Source organism: Eulemur rufifrons, chromosome 27 (genome assembly GCF_041146395.1).
Source record: "Eulemur rufifrons isolate Redbay chromosome 27, OSU_ERuf_1, whole genome shotgun sequence".
In the NCBI taxonomy this organism is placed as follows: Eukaryota; Metazoa; Chordata; class Mammalia; order Primates; family Lemuridae; genus Eulemur; species Eulemur rufifrons.
Window position 1 is genome coordinate 15,911,699 of NC_091009.1, and position 12,548 is coordinate 15,924,246.

The window sequence follows — 12,548 nt, forward strand, 5'->3', positions numbered from 1 at the left end:
CAAGGGATCTTTCTGCCTCAGCCTCCCAAGTGGTTGGGGCTACAGTATGTGCTACCACACCTGGCTAATTTTTAAAAAATTTTTTTTTTTTTTTTTTTTTAGAGATGGGATCTTGCTATGTTGCCCAGGCTCATCTCAAACTTCAAGGTCAAGCAATCCTCCTCTCCTTTCTCAGCCCCCCAAAGTGCTGGGATTAAAGGCATGAGCCACCACACCCAGTTTATTAAAACTTCTTCTTGGTCCTGTCTCAAAGGCTGACAGACATCTAACTTCTAAGTACAAGTCACAGAGCCATTGTCATCACTCTTGAGACAGTTGCAGGAAGAGATGGTTGAAGGTGGTGGTTACAAAGTGGAGCCTTTTTAAAGAGAATGACTCAGTTTGGAACCAAATGAAGTAACCACTAAGATTCAGTTGGGAGAACATTTTGATGGTCCAAGTTTATTCTGCTTCAGTTGTTTTTAAAATCATAGGCTTTAATGCAGCTCAGATGGTTTCTACAAGTGTTCTTACAAAATACCCTGGCATTTTGTGAAAAGAAAGTGTAAGTTTATTGTAGCTAAGGAATGTCAAAGACTTATCTAAATTTGATTCCCAAATGATACTTTGTCAAGTGTTTGAAGACAGCTGTTCTGTCTTGTGGGTGTCTGCAATCTCTAGGCTAATTATCTTCACCTCCTTCAGTGATTTCTTTTGTGACAGGGCTGCCCAATTCTGGGTGTCTTGTCCAGTTGTCATTCAGTGTGTTTGTCAACCTGAAAGTGTGGCAGCAGAGACGAACTCACCACTTCAGATGAAGATTGACCTGTGCAAAATAAAGTGTCTCTTCTCCAGTCCCTCTTTGGAATTTTATACTTCCATTAACCCTAGACACATAAGCATTAGTTTGTCAGCCACATCACATAGCTGTTTTTGACATACTTGGATTTTTTTTTTTTTTGCCACGTATCATATATAGACTTAGTTTTACCTTGCAAAGAAATATTTAAATCACTTTGATTTGACAGGATATCACACAGAAATGCTGCATTCCTATAGAAATCTTCTTTCAATGATTCATATTGCTGATTCTGCTCTTCATAAAATTTAACTCTCTGTTCTCGCAGAGATAAAATTTTGGCTAAGTCCTGTCCTTGTGATAGTCAACACATTTTAGAATGACAAGGCAAATCCACACTGAATACTTCATCGTTCCTCATCTCTACAATCCTGATGACTCCTTACTTGTTGATCGAAATCTGGAGTCTAGAACAGAAGTTCCTTTATTGCTTCCTCAATTCTGTATGCAAGAAAAGAATTTAAAGCAGTTCTGTTTTTAGGAAAAAATCAGACGTGCGTCAGATTTCCTGATAACTGAAAGCAATTTCTCATTACATCTGTATTTTCTATGCTGTGTTAAGAGACCATTATTCTCAGTCCGGCCATGTTGCCACTGCTGGTTTTCGTTGTCTTTGAACGTCCCCTAAATGTTTTCCTTGGGGCTTCCATCCTTGAGTTCATGGATAGCCAAGACATGTCTTCTGAGTCCAATAAGTCTGCAAAACACACCCTTTCGTGGCCATGTTGCAATCACCAGATATTGTCCACTATATCTCTGGAAAATCCATAAGATTGTATTTGCATTCTTATTTGGAAATTTACAGTTTATTTTGTTACTTAAATTCTAGTATTTATGCAGTCTTCTTTGCTACTCCTAACAGTCTTCACAGAATCTGATTTTGTACTTTTATCTAGAGATGTCTCTTCACCCTTCAAAATTCTACTAGCAAATCCTCTTGTTCATATACATGAATATCCTTTTTGTCACCTTTTTCCTGTTTTTTGTTGGATTCTGCCTTTGGCCAGAATTTATCCTCTCTTATTGTTAATTGTGGAATAGAATGCTAACTCCTGTGGGATTTTTTTGTTTTGTTTTTGTCTGTTTTTGGTTTTAGTGCATTTTCTTAGGCATCTTCTCTCTTTTCACATTCTGAGATGGACTTTGAAGGTTGAGAGTGATAAGGGCAAGGGAGAAAGGTAAAACAGGCAGAAGCATGTGAGATGCCAGGATGGAGGTTGACATTTGTGGAGAGCATGGCCAGGGAAGGCCCCACTGAGAGAGGACTGTGAGTAAAGTGCTGGAGGAAGGGAGGGGGTGAGCCATGTGGTTGTCTAGAGATGAGCACGACTGACAGAACAGCAAGTGCAAAGGCCCTGTGGCAGGAGTAAGCTTGTGTGATCTAGAAACAGCAAAGCAACTAGTGTGGACGGAGCCAAGTGAGGGAGGAGGAAATTAGCAGGAGATGAAATCAGGGGGGTAATGGGAGGAGGAGTGGGTCATACACATGATAGTAAGGACTTTTTGTTTATATGCTAAGTGAGCGATGGGATAGAAATTGTCTATGTGAGAGTGTGTGTGTGTGCATATGTCTAGTAGGTTTGTAGCTGGGATGGTGCAGAAAAGCTAGATGAGGACTAAAATTTGTCAGACTAAGGGATTACAGTTTAGTTCTGAGCATACTGTGGAAATTTACTGAGCCCTTGCTGACTGGTTGGTTTATTGATGATTTCTAAATTTTGCAGGTGGAGAAACAGATGCAGAGAAAGGTCATGAGTAACCAGAAAAGTTGAGTCTTCTGTTAACCCTGCGCCATTTCTAGGTACCACTTCCTTTAGGGCTTTAGCTCTGATGAACATACCAGACTGCTTAACTTGGAGCTGGCATCAGAGTTATCCTATCTCTAGGAATTCCACGTCAATGCCGTGGAGCAGGGGCCCAGGTATATGTCTTTTGAAAAAGCTCCCAGGTGATTCTGATGTGCAATTGCAAGGAACCAATTGCAAACCTCTAAACTGATGGAAGAATTGGCCCATTTTAAAGTCTGCGAGGCATCAGTTAGTGAAGTGTGTGAGAATCCCTGCATTAGCTATTTTATGAGCAATGGAAACTAATAAATCAAGGAAATAGGAAGACGAGGACTGCCTTTAAATATGGTTTCTTCTCATTGGGGAAAACATCGCCATTAAGACATTTTCATCATTCAAAAAACCTAGAGCCAAAAATTTCGTTTGTACTTTCTATGAACAACGAGCAAGCAGGTTGGTCCTGGGCTTCACTGGGTCCATTTCTCTCAATATATTGCTCTACTAATCTGTGCCACTGCTCAGAGTAGCTGCCCTTCTGGAATCCCTCTGCCATATTAAATCATTTTTTATGTTCTTAATTAAAAAAAAAAGATGCTCAGGGCTGTATACATTTTACTCTTGGGGAAAAAACTGAATCACACTGTTTTTAATTTGCATGTACTGCTAGACTGACTGATTGACCCTTTTGGTAGACAAATAGCCTCTCTAGAAGTCTCCAAATGTCTGATCCAAGAAGATATGACTAAGAAAAGCAAGGAGGAAATAATATTGCAGAAGGTGCTATGGTTTGAGTGTCTCCCCCAAGAGTTCATGTCAGCAGTGTTGAGAGATGGGACCTTCGGGAGGTGACTGGGTCATGAGGGCACTGACCTCACGAATGGTCTAATCCATTTGTAGATTAATGGCTTAATGGGTTATTGAGGAAGTGGGTTAGTTATCACGAGAATGGTCTGTTATAAAAGACAATTTGGCCATCTCTTGAGAGCCCCCTTGCCATGTGATGCCCCGAGTCCCTCAGGTCCATGCAGAGGGTCCCCCCAGCAAGAAGGCCCTCACCAGATGTGGCCCCTAGACCTTGGACTTTCCAGCCTCTAGAACTGTAAGAAATAAATTTCTTTTTTAAAAACAAATTAGCCAGCCCTGGTGCGGGGCCATCTACAAACCAGGAAGTGGGCCCGCACCAGCCACTGGACCTGCTGGCACCTTGATCTTGGACTTCACAGCCTCCAAAACTGTGAGAAATAACGTCTATTGTTTAAATCACACAGTCAGTGATATTCTTGTTCTAGCCGTCCAAACTGACTAAGACACTGCATTTTGTATTAGTTTATTCCTGGCAGCATCTTATGCCCAACACTGTGTTTCTTTTTCTTTCTAACACTTCTTATCTTACCTCTTTCTGGCTTATGTTATCTTTTGGGTCAGTCACATCAAATCCGTTTTTGGGTGGAGGTGTATGTACAAACACATGCAAACATAAACAACGGTGGGGAAACGGAGGTAGTGATATCTCTTTCATGGAGGCTTTAGGACAGGACAGATTTTTGTTTATCTGGCTGAAATGGTGGCCCTGATGAACTCAAAGCCCATCTATGACTTTCTGCTCCTTGAGATTTAGCATATGCCCATGGCTTTGGAAGGGACCACAGCTGATACTTGTTATTTGCAGAAGTCATGTTTTATAAAGTTGCTGCCAGCCCTGAGTTGACTGCTACTGAACCATCATTCCCAGGGGAAATCCAGTATTAGGTTCTTGTGGGCCTCTGGTCACAACATTTTCATCAACCAGTCAGTAAGTGTCTTTGCTTATTGGGTGTTTCTGTTTGAAGAACAGTTATTTAATATATATTGTTGATTTAATAACATTGAACTGACAGCCAACAGCACTGTAACTTGTGTCTGATCCGAGCTTGCCTAACACACGTATTCTCTCCATAAGACACACAGCCTCCTTGCACTTAGGAACACTAGACGACAGTTTAGCACTGTGCGTGGGGACAATTTTAAATAGCAAAATCACTAACAAAAAGCACAAAAAGATGAAAAATGTGGTACTACATAGACTGCAACAATGACACATTTCTAGCATTAGAGCCAAAGCAAGAAGGCACAGTGCCACCCGTTCCATCTGAGCTGGAAACACGCGTGTCCAGCTACTCAAATTTTCCTACGTTCTGCACTTGTATTCGAACGACCAGGAAAGAGCCTCGAGTATTGATCTGGGAGCTGCAAATACATTTTAGTGAGTAGGCAAATTTACAAACACAGAATCTGTGAATAACAGAGACTGACTATGTTAAAAAAAGAAAACGACTTTTGCCTTAGAAGTAGACCAGGGTAATTCCAGCATTGTGATGTGTACCAGCCAGTGTGGAAGCTCTCGATTCATTTATTAGACGCATGAGACCCTCAAGTAGAGTAATCCTTGAGGCATATTTTTTACCCCAATGTGAAAAATGCAATTCATGGTTCCAGTTTACATAGACCAAGAAGCTGAGTGGCTCAGTCCCTTTAGTACTGGTTTGTGGAGATTATTTTATTTTTACTGCTTGAAACAAAGAGTCTATATTATTGGGAACATTTGGCAAGTGAATTAGAAAACTTATTTTTCAATGGTTTGTCCTGAGGAAGTTAAAGAATCAGGAGTCATGATCCAAGTGGTCAGTTGGATTGGAAATTTCTTGAAGCACGGTGGTTAAAGGGAGAGTCAAAATTCCAGCCTCTTACACAAAGAGGGTGGACCTCGCAAACAGCTGGCATCAAAATGGCTGCCCAGATAGGGGTGCCAGGGAAGCAGGGAGCAAAACGGGGCTCTTCCTGTGCTTCCCTTTCTTCCTCTCCCCGTGGCCTGTTTGTGGTTCCCATTGCTCCCCTAGCCAGTCTGTGTTCCTCAACCATGCTTGGCGCCCCCTCCCCTTGGCCTGCTGGCCGTCAAGTTCTACCAGTTCTCCCCGAGTCTGCACCTCCTTTCTGTGCCCACAGACACTATCTTGGTCCCTGCCCTCAAGATCGCCTCCAAATCTATTGCAACACACGCCCAGTAGTTTCCCACCTCTACCTCAACTCCCTCCAAGCCAAATTCTTCCTCAAAGAACTCCTTACGAAAAACCTTCTGTGACTCCCTGCATCCACTGATTTAAACTCAAACACTTCTGACTTCAAACTCCTCTACCTACATTCCTAGTTCTTCCCAAAGGGATCCCAGAGGCTTTTGCTAGTCCTATCACTGCCCTTCTACACGTGCCTGTATACTTTAGGCAAACTGTCTTCTTTGCTATTTTCAAAACATAACTAAGTTTCCCAGCCCCATGTCATGGGTCACCATGGACCTTCTCCCAGACATACCTCATTTACATCTGTATCATGATGACATGTTTCCTAGTTCCCCCCAAATAGTTGCAGTTTTCCGCTCCCCAAACCTCCATAGCCATTTACTTTTGCCTTAGTGGCATTTTACATGTTTTGCTTTATTCTAATTATTTTTGTCTATATCTTTCTTACCATTAATTCCCACCATTAGGGCCCCAAAGCTTCCTGTTATCCATAACTCTTAAAGGAGGCCTTGTACAAAACAGGTGTTCGGTAAATATTTATGGAACCTGAAGGGTGTTCTTAACACAGTCATTTGGTATCCGCCTCTCTAGGAAGGGAAGGAGGCAGAGAGGAGGAATGCCATCAGGATTTTGCACTTGGAGCCACCTAAAAGGCAGAAGCTGGGCCCAGATAAGAGTGGGGCATGTCCTCCAGGTCTCAGATATCCAAGAGGCCACAGGTCAATCCTGGAATTCAAGAGAAATATAAGTTCATTTGATGAACTCTCTGGGGTGAGGTTTCAAATAGAGCTGAAAAATCTCAGGAATTTCCCTTAACAGTTATCTGGAATTGTGGTGGGCATCTCACAACTGTTGCCATCTCCGTAGGCCCTTGGCTCAGGGTCATTCCAGATGTGGCAAAGCCACTTCAGGCTGACCACAGCCTTGTGGTCATCTCTAGCCTTGGGTTGAACCAGCATTTGAGGCTTTGAGGAGAAGATACACAGGCCAGGGACCTTGTCATGTGATGGTGACCGACCTGTTCCCTGTCTAAACTACTATCTCAAAAAAAAAAAAAAAAAAAAGGCAAGCACTTAGTTTGGGTGTAGGAGTGGGGCAAGGGACAGTCACTGTGGGTGAATGAGGACAGTGGACAAAGAGAAAGGCCAAAAATAATTCTACAGGCAGTAAACTGATTTATCTGTTTTGCTATTAAATAACTATACTATTTTTCTTTAACTCTATTGCTAACCTCAACCAAATTGCATGTATTCATTTACTCAAATATCCATTGAGTGCCAGTTTGGTACAAGCACTTTTCTGGGCACTGCGATGCACCATTGAACATGACAAGCTTCTCATCCCTCCAGGACGGTCTGGAACATCTGGCTGTGGTGACCTCCAGTCTAGCAATGTTCCCCACTGCCCTGAACTTGGTGATTTCCTCCTGACTATAAGACACCACTAGACAATGAACTGTACAAGGACTTCATGAAGGAGGAGCTAGGTGAATGCAGGAAAGGACTCGGATATTGGTTCTTGCCAGGTGCTACACTCCACCATTTTAGTGTATGATAGAGAGTGCAGAACACCTATGTGGCTAATTCTACAACAGCATGGGCCTCTTCCAACCCACTGGGAACCCTGTTTGCAAACTTTCCATGAGCCTAGGTGTTAAGTTTTCAAGTAAAACAAAAACACAAAAAAGTAGAGGCTATATTTATTCTTCCTTATTTTGTCTTTGCATGCCCCTCACATCTGGCCTCTGCCACAACTGGCAGCAGAAGTGCTGACCTATCATGCAAAATGCTTTCCTGGGGACAGTGACGGCAGCAGCAGGAAGTACAGGAAATCTCAAGAGATGGCCTGTTCTTGAACACTCGCCAGCCTGCTTCTGCCGACTCATGAGGTTAAGAGAAACATCCAAGCCACTGGGGAGGTTTTTGGAACAGAGCCCAATTCTCAACTGTTTGAGGTTCACCCACAACTGGCAAAATGACCGCAGGGCACAACTGTTGCTGCTCCAGCCACAGCCCCTGGCTATGGTGCTCCATGTTGAGATGCCACTAATTTTAACAGTTCGAAGCACCCAGGGAAGCCAGCAGTTAACGTCAGCAACGAACGGAAAGCAACCGAGGCCCTAAGGTGCCGGCTGGGGTGAGGCGCAGCTGCTGAGTCCCTGTGAGCTCACGTGACAGGGGACAGATGACAGTCTGTTTTTGTGAGGCAACGCGGTGGCTGATTCTGAGGGGGAAGGGAAGCAGTTGAGTCACCGACCAGAGCTAACGTCTGTAGAAGACTCAGGGTGGGACCCTGTGACCACGGTTTTGCATTTCTGGACAACTGGTCACACGTGAATATAAGCTCTGGGAAGAAGATGATGACCCCAGGCCACCAAACTTCTGAAAGTGCCATCACTTATTATTAGGAAAGAGAGAGAGAAAGAGAGGGAGGGAGGGAAGGAAGAAAAGGAGGAGAGAGAGAGGGAGAAAGAGAGAAAGAGGAAGAAAGAAAGGTTTCTTCGGTCGCAGCTCTGGCAAACGTGGTTTCCTGTGGAGCAAGCTCCACTCTGCAGGGCTTTGCCCAAAGCTCTGCTTTCAAGTCAACGCAGAAAGACCGGACGCAGACCCAGCGCTCTGACCCCTGCAAATCCACCCAGGCACATCCCCAACCACAGCGCCCTTTCTTCTGTTTTCTGCTGCATCTGATCACCCGATTACACGCCTTTAGAGCCGGAACCCTGGGAGGGTTTGGCTCTGTCTTCATACACAAAAAACACCGAGCCAGGCGCGGCATCTAGCAGATGCCTTCTTCAAGCAAGATGGGCAGGTCAACCTAATCGGAGGAAGAATGAGGGACAAGCCAAAATATGGCCAGAGACTAGAGACAGGCCGTGGACCAATCAACACTGAGCCAAGGCTTGGATTCCAAAAACTCCCTCTGCCACTTCTCCTGCCTGCAGGGGAACTCCTCCCTAGGCTGGGAACTGGAAGGGCGGGGCCGAGTCTTGTGAGACGCTGGGCGGATGACAGCCCTGGGACTGCGCCTGTGAGTCAGGCAACCAGGGCCGAGGGCCCTCGCTGTCCTGTGCAGTTGCAGATTATCTGACTCGCACACTGGGGATCTCGATAGGCCCCCAACCTGCTGCTGGGAGTGGAGAGAGGCTTCCCGGACTGCTGAGCATTTGGCAGAAGGCATTAAATAATAGAATGATAAAATGCAGTTGATGATAAATTTGCTAAAGCACTTAATTTGTCTTTTTTTTTTTTTTTAATTTGTCTTTTTAAGGACAGCTGCTCAGATATCATTGTTAAGTAGCTTCCCTCCTCCCTGCTCCCACCTCACACAGCTAGTTTGGGGGTGTGCACCGTCTCAGCCACTCCTTGTCAATCTGCAATCAAGCTCTCATAGCCAGTATTTCTTTAATAGATGTCAGTGCGGGTGATGCAATTAGAGGTGTATTTTTAAAATCCTTTTCTAAAGCCTGCATGTGACCCACTTATTTAAGATAACTGAGGGTGCTCAACTTCTGTTGGGCAGGTGTCAGGAATGGAGTTTTTAATCACTATTTCTCCCTGGGCAACTACTAAATATCAGCTCTCCCCCCACCCCCCCACCAAAAACATAACAAGAACAAAAACACACAAGAAACCTTGCCACATAGATTACTTCCAGGCTGGCCAGACAGATATATCCTAATCAGTATCTATTAACTAGGGCTATTGTTTAAAGTTGCTTTATTATTTTGTTTAAGGTAAAATCCTCTTATAAGTAATACCACAATCATAAAAAGGGTAGAATAAAATAAAAATTTTAAGTCTCTGCCCATAGCTAATATATTTCTAAACAACATCCACATTAACAATATTTTCTACAATAATAATGCTGGCATGGTGTAATACTTTCACCTGCCTTATCTTATCTGATCTTTATGATGTCCCCAGGAGGAAAATTGGCCCACTTCTACCATCCTCACTTTCCAGTGTGGATCAGGGCCATGCCATTTGCTGATGAATTATGTGCCTTCTGAATAAACAACTCCAGGTGTGGTACTGGGCTAGAAACTATGATAGAAGCAGAATGCCTGCCCGTGCGACACCAAGTATCAGAACTGTGCATCTTGAGCTGGGTCCTGCCATCTCTATCATAAGGTCGGGTGGGCCCAGCGATAATTCATTATACAGTTAAATAAGAGATGCATCTGGGATTGAGCACAAGCAGAAATCAGAGGGCACGGTGAGCTGCACAGCACAGAGCTCAGGCCCCGTGGCACCTGCCACCGTTGCCCCAGGGCCCGTCCTCTTCTCACACCCATGGCTATGTGGGCGAGTCGTAACGACCAGCAAAAGGAGGATCAAAAAGCCCCAGCTTGCTTTAGGGATGGATTGGCTAGGTATTTGTGTGCAAGCTGAACGCTGATGACAGCTGCAACATAGTCTCACTCAGGCCTGACCTTGAAAAAGACGGGGGCCAGAGAACATCCTCATGAGCAGAGCTCTGAGCAGGTCACACGGTCGTCCACTCAGTGTGGAAAGAGAAGTGGTCCGAGGTCAGAATACATACGGACTCACGTACTGGAGCGTAACTCTAATAGGAATGTCTCACCCAGCCTTACAAGTCGGAGGCCTGGGGTTTTGTTTTCCAAAGGATAAGCTATGTCTCTTTGGGCAGCTTCCCTTAGCCCCAGGGCTGTTGTGGCTCCTCTCTGGGGCCCTGGCTACCCTCTCTCTTTCTAGGGAGGTGATGGTTCAGGGTGGAGAGAGTGCACAGCTCCATACAGAACATGTCAAAAACAAATAGTTTCTGAAACTCTGTCCCCAGCTCCCCTCCTAGCACAGACTTCTGAGAAGTCCGAATAAGGCCATGTGATTTTTTTGTACTGGGATTAGCTAAGAATAAGACAGAGCAAATGTAAACATTCCTAAGCGCGTGTGGAAAATAGGTTTAAATTTGCATTTGTAACAGTCTGGTCAAGCTTTCAGGAGAGACGAAGCAGATTCCTCAGTTAGACACTTGATTGGTGAAAGAACTTAAATATTTCCGATTGCGATTTGGTCCATAGTCAGATTAAGGAGCACGAAAAACTATGCTAAGATCTCGCAAGAAATTTATTTAATCAAACAGTGCTGTTTCTTTATCATAGAAAGAGAGGTTCCTCTTTCTGCAGCTACTCAAAATCACTAAGCCACCAGGAAAGCATAAATAAAAAAGGGCCAAGGGACCCAGAGGACAATGCTCTTGTTGCCATAAATTCTAATAAAATTAAATATGCAGGAGGAATAATGATGATGATAATAGTAATAATATTTAAAGTAATATTGTAAAGAAAAACTCTTATCTCTGGTTTCCAACCCTTACTACAAGAAACCCTTGGGAAGATTTAAAAGACACAAAAACCTGAGCTCCAGTCCCTGTGGTTCAGATTCAATTGCTTGGAGGAGGGGGTTAGGCATCTTTCTTTTTAAAAAAATTGATATATAATAGTCATACATATTTTGAGGGTACATGTGATATTTTGATACCTGTATATGATGTGTAATAATCAAATCAGGGTAACTGGAATACCCATAATCTCAAATATTTATCTTTTCTTTGTGTTGGGAACATCACAATTCATCTTTCTGACTATTTTGAAATATACAATAAATTATTATTAACTATAATTTCCCTACTATACTATTGGATACTAGAACTTATTTCTTCTATCACCCCTTTCTCCATATCCTTGCCAGCATTTGTTATTTTTTGTCTTTTTGATAATATTAATTCTAAATTGGGTGAGAGCTCTACAGAAACCAAATAAACTAAAGGCTTTTTTTTTTTTTTGAGACTGGGTCTCAAAGTCTCACTCTGTTGCCCCGGCTGGAGTGCAGTGGCATGCTCATAGCTCACTGCAGCCTCAAACTCCTGGACTCAAACAATCCTCTTGCCTTAGCCTCCTGAGTCCCTGGGACTACAGGTGTGTGCCACCATGCCTGGCTAACAGTTAAAAAAATTTTTGGGGATAGGGTCTCATTATGTTGCCCAGGCTGGTCTCAAACTCCTAGGGTCAAGCAATCCTCCCTCCTCAGCCTCTTGAATAGCTAGGATTATAGGCACATGCCACAGTGCCCAGCTAACAACCTATTTTTAATGACAACCCATGACCCTGTATATTCAACAAAGATCCTGTGAACCTTTCAAAACACACTATTTTGGAAAATCCACATTTCAAGTATTAATGCAAAATTCTTTATTAATATTTACACTATAAAAGTAAGGTTATTGTTTTATAATTTTTTGGTTTGAGTTCTATAAATGGGCAAGAAAATTTCCTATTGGATGTGTCAATCAGAATAAATGTCTACTATTCTGTTGACGTTATCATAGAGGGTTTCTAAGACACACCAGGCTGTCAATGAACAACAACAGTGGCAGCTTAGTGTGGATATGAACATTACGCAGAAGCTCTGCGACTGGAGCCTTGCCCTGTTTCAGATATCAATGAGTTAGTGAATTATTTAACTGCAATTCTTTTTCATCTTAAAAATGGAGATAATATGCAGAGGGGTGGGGGTTGGAAGTAAAAATAAATTTTTTTAATGGAGAAAATAACGATCATTTTAATAAATTAAAAGATAGTTTTGTTGTTGTTTTTGTTTGTTTCGAGACAGAGTCTCACTCTGTCGCCCTGGGTAGAGTGCAGTGGCATCATCATAGCTCACTGCAACCTCAAACTCCTGGGCTCAAGCAATTCTCCTGCCTCAGCCTTCCTAGTAACTGGGACTACAGGCAAGTGCCACCCATGCCTGGCTAATTTTTCTATTTTTAGTAGACACGAGGTCTTGCTCTTGCTCAGGCTGGCCTCAAACTCCTGAGCTCAAGCGATCCTCCCACCTTGGCCTCCCAGAG